The 5,000-nt window shown below is 49.6% G+C and overlaps 1 protein-coding gene across 1 annotated transcript in view; it reads right to left on the bottom strand.

The window, feature by feature from the left end:
• Positions 1 to 5,000, bottom strand: part of man1a2 (mannosidase, alpha, class 1A, member 2) — a 37,782-nt gene that overhangs the window by 22,016 nt on the left and 10,766 nt on the right. The gene's annotated exons all lie outside the window — the stretch shown is intronic.

Raw genomic sequence — 5,000 nt, 5'->3', positions numbered from 1 at the left:
GGAGGGAGGGAGAGAGAGAGAGAGAGAGAGAGAGAGAGAGAGGGAGAGAGGGAGAGAGGGGAGAGAGAGGGGGGGAGAGAGAGAGGGGAGAGAGAGAGGGGGAGAGTGTAAGAGAGGAAGATGATCTTGTTAGTTCACATACGAGTTGACAAAGTCTAACCCCGCTCTACCATCAACACCGCATAAACATCAGACGGGAGCTCTGAGACCAAAGAGAAGTAGTGAGAGAGAGAGAGATAGAGAGAGAGAGTTAGAGATGGATGTGTGTGTGTGTGTGTGTGTGTGTGTGTGTGTGTGTGTGTGTGTGTGTGTGTGTGTGTGTGTGTTAGTTTCTGTGTGCTTATTCGCTACATCTCGTTATATTAATATGACTGGACAGAAAAAAACAAGAATAAAGAAAGAGCTAGCTTCATAGAGGGAGCATCACATCAAGTGTCCTAGCCCTCCTCAACCATGAACCCCCACACACAAGGACACTGGAGGACTGCAGATCAGCCAACCGCATGGCAACCAATCTTAGACCGTTTGGGGTCGTGGTGTATGCGTGACTGTTTGGTGTTTCTGTTTACCTGCTAGCAGCTGGGTTTACAAGGAGAACTGTATGTGCATCTCTGTGTGGCTGTGTGCATTTGCCATGTCTGCCTCTCTAGCCGCGCACGTTAACCAACCAGAGTGCTCGTCTCGTCTGTCTGTAAACCTATTACCCTGTCTGTCTGTCTGTCTGTCTGTCTGTCTGTCTGTCTGTCTGTCTGTCTGTCTGTCTGTCTGTCTGTCTGTCTGTCTGTCTGTCTGTCTGTCTGTCTGTCTGTCTGTCTGTCTGTCTGTCTGTCTGTCTGGCCAGCTTTCACAGTCTGTCTGTCTGTCTCTCGGTGTGTCTGGCAGTACCCCTGTGTGGATACAGAGACAGACAGACAGTCAAACCTAGTTAAACCGTGTGTCTGTATCTGTCTGTCTGTCTGCCCTGGTGCTGGTGTTGGCTCCGATGTGCAGGGCTGCTGGCGGAGGCTGTGCTGCTGGTTTGATGGCTGTGTGTTTGACATGGGCAGACAGAGTAAAGCGCTCCTCACTCTGACAGCCAAAAGATGGATCTCCCTCTCTCTCGGCTGCACGCACACACACACACACACACACACACACACACACACACACACACACACACACACACACACACACACACACACACACACACACACACACACACACACACACTTCATCCCTCTCTCTCTCTCTCTGAAGTATGCGTGCGCAGATGGAGAGTGAAAACAAAGCGAAGCAGGAAAAGATACCAGTGTCTGGCGTCCTATCAGTCATGTCATCTCCATCCCACCGCTCGTCTCATCTCTCCTCTACTCCTCCCTCTTCATCCCTCCATCTTTCTATCTTCCTCACCATTCCTCTGTCCATCCCTCGCTCATTTTCTCTCCACCTTCCCCCCCCTCCCATCTCTCTGCTTTTACCTCTCCCTGTTTCTCCCTCCTCTCACTCTATCTCTCTCTTTTTCTTTCTCTAACCTTTCATTCTACTCCTCCATCTCTTAATACCTCTTTCTCTCCCTCACTCGTTCCTCCTCTCCTCTCCACACTGCTGTGTGCAGCTGTGTTGAACTCGTCTCATTATCTGATGTCCCCGGCTCGTCTGCTGCCCTATCTCTCCTTCATGAATAAACACACACACACACACACACAAACACACACACACACACACACACACACACTTACACTTACTTATCTCAACTAGGTGAGTCTCTCTACTCCTCTATCTAGATCGCTCTCTCTCTTCATTTCTCTCCCTCTTCCTTTCTCTCTCTCTTGCTCTTCCTTTCTCTCTCTCTCTCTTCTTTTCTCTCCCTTTCTCTCTCTCTCTCTCTCTTCACTCTTCCCTTTCTATTTGTACTTCCTGCTACTCCTCCATCTTATTTTCTCTATCACCCCTTCTTTGCGCCCCACAGCACCTGCTGTGAGCATGATCAGAAAAACATGGGGGGCAGGGCACTCAACCACAGCATCGTCGTCAGGGGATACCTGTTGCTCCGGGGTTTGACTCTTCCTCCTTATCAACCCCTTGAGGACGCGTCCCCACGGCGACAGTCAGAGATAATTAATTTGTTGTCGACAATGATGAGGTGTTTATCAAAGGTGAAAGTGTGAGTGTGAGTGTGAGTGAGTGTGTGTGTGAGTGTGTGTGTGTGTGTGTGTGTGTGTGTGTGTGTGTGTGTGTGTGTGTGTGTGTGTGTTCGGTTCTCTCTCTAACAAAACACCACGGTAGGAGGGAAAAGGGAGGAAGGGAGGGGAAAAGAGAGAGGGAGGGGGGAAAGAGAGAGGGAGGGGGGGAAGAGAGATGGAGGGGGGAAGAGAGAGGGAGGGGGGGGAGTCAGACACAGCAGACATGATGAGGAGAAACTAAAGGAGAGGAGAGGAGAGGAGGAAGAGGAAGGAGAGGATGAAGGAGAAAGAGGAGAAGCAGAGACAGCAGTGTAAACATCATCCATCAGGCCTGTACGGGGTGAAGAGGGTGAGGGTGTGTGTGTGTGTGTGTGTGTGTGTGTGTGTGTGGGTGTGTGTGTGTGTGTGAGAGAGAGAGAGATACAGATAACCTAGAGGCCTACAAGGCATACAAATAACATCACACAGGCAAGGGCACAGGTCCATACACAGACAGACACATCCATTCACACATACATTCACTTTAACTCTCTCTCTCAATCTCTGTCTCTCACACATACACACCCACACACATACACACCCACCCACCCACACACACCCTCTGCATACACATTTCCCGAGGCAGCCAGGGCAAGTAGAAGGTGAGTGAAAAACTTCAGTAAAATACTGCGGTGAGTCCTGTGGGGATGATCGATACGAGGGGCTAAGTGTATGTGTGTATGTGTGTGTGTGTGTGAGTGTGTGTGTGTGTGAGTGTGTGTGTGTGTATTGATGGAGCTGTCCGGCGCTTGAGTTGGGAACTGAATTCTCAGTTGGGATGTGAGAGAGTGTGTGTGTGTGTGTGTGTGTGTGTGTGTGTGTGTGTGTCCCCTCCAGAGTGCCCTCCTGCAGGCATCAGGACTGATGGCATCTCATCCATCAGGGTTAGAGTTACAGTCTGTGCTGAGAGGCTTTGACAGGGATTTGAGTGGCAGGAGAGAAGGAGCATGAAATCTCATCAGAGGCTAAGGGAGGGTGTGTGTGGGTGTGGGTGTGTGTGTGTGTGTGTGTGTGTGTGTGTGTGTGGTGAGGTTCGGTCACTCTTTAAAAGGACCAACAACTAATATATTTACTGTACTAAATTATGAACTGAGCATATGTCATTAGAGATTAAGGAAACATGGTCTAAATACTGGCTTCTCTGACAACAATGCTACAGCCAAAGAAATCTTGCCCACTGCCCATTTCTTCAGTGCCATTTTGACACCGCAGGTTGCCAGATAAAAAACAAATTGGCTGGCAAACAGCGTACTGCAGCCATGGAAACAAGCAAAGGAACCGGATCAACAGAGATAACGTTAGATACTACCCCGCCTAAAAAGCCTTGGCATCCTCCTAAGAAGCTCCATGACCAGAGACTTAGTAAAACATGGGTAAATATCGCTGACTACCTCAGCAACAACCAGTGTGACAAAAAACGCAAGTTTGACTCCATACGTTGAACAAATTGTCTCAAGGCGCTTGGCTGCAACAAGGAGGAGCAGTAGACTACTACTCCGAAATATATATGTGTATATGATTTATACTTTATATGTCAAAAGTATATTAAGAGGGCCTGGAGAGTAGCAACTAACTCCAGAGTGTGTATTTCCAGAGCGTTGGTGGCCTTTTGTTTTATGGGTTAACAGGCTTAGATTTGGCCTTGCGCTTGTTGGCGTAGGTTCAGTGTCCTCAACCTGGCAACCCGCGAGAGCTTGGAGTCTGGGGAGGCGGGGGCCGGTGGAGACGGCACTCTCCAATATTTAGAGTTTGGACTGCAGCGCCCACTTTAAGCGCTCCTGTCAGTGTTACATATTGGTCCTTTAAGGCCTCTCGCTCCAAAGAAACGGGTCTGTGTGTGCGTGTGCGTGCGTGTGCGTGCGTGTGTGTGCGTGTGTGTGTGTGTGTGTGTGTGTGTGCGTGTGTGTGCGTGTGTGTGTGTGTGTGTGTGAAACGGGTCTGGCCGCCAGGGTTCATCAGTATGCCAAGAAGCGAGAGAAGAGGAGAGGAGAGAGGGAGGAGAGGAGAGGAGGGGAGAGGAGAGACGGAGGAGAAAGGGAGAAACAGAGAAGTCGGGAAAACGAGGCCAGGATGAATGGCTGCAGATTCATGCCTCTGTAGTCTCACTCTAAGCCAAACACTGACATGGACAGAGAGAGAGAGAGAGAGAGAGACGGAGGGCGAGAGAGAGATTTTTCCAGGCCTCCATTAGTACCGAGGGAGAGATAAGAGCAGTATTGTGTGTGAAGGGCAGTGTGTGTGTGTGTGTGTGTGTGTGTGTGTGTGTGTGTGTCTGTGTGTGTGTGTGTGTGTGTGAGAAAGAGAGAGTTTCGAGAGGGCATGAATTATCAAGGGTAAAGGACATGGCCCTTCTCTCTTCTTAGCAAGAGCCTGGAGCACACACACAAAAATCACTCACTTACACACACACACACACTCTCTCTCCCTCGCACACACTCTTATCCTACGTTTGTGTCCCTGAGTAACCCAGTGTAGGACACAGATTTGGGCATAAAATGTGTCTGTGTCTGTGTCTGCGTCTGTGTCTGTCTGTCTGTGTCTGTCTGTCTGTCTGTGTCTGTCTGTCTGTCTGTCTGTGTCTGTCTGTCTGTGTCTGTCTGTGTGTGTCTGTCTGTGTGTGTCTGTCTGTGTGTGTCTGTCTGTGTGTGTCTGTCTGTCTGTGTCTGTCTGTCTGTGTCTGTCTGTCTGTCTGTGTCTGTCTGTCTGTGTGTCTGTGTGTCTGTGTGTCTGTCTGTGTGTCTGTACGTCAGTGTGATTTTTCAGCTGCATCCTGTTCTGTTTGGAGGACTGTTTCCAAAA

This window comes from Clupea harengus, chromosome 2 (assembly GCF_900700415.2).
Source record: "Clupea harengus chromosome 2, Ch_v2.0.2, whole genome shotgun sequence".
NCBI classification, from domain to species: domain Eukaryota; kingdom Metazoa; phylum Chordata; class Actinopteri; order Clupeiformes; family Clupeidae; genus Clupea; species Clupea harengus.
This window is presented reverse-complemented; position numbering and strand designations above follow the sequence as displayed.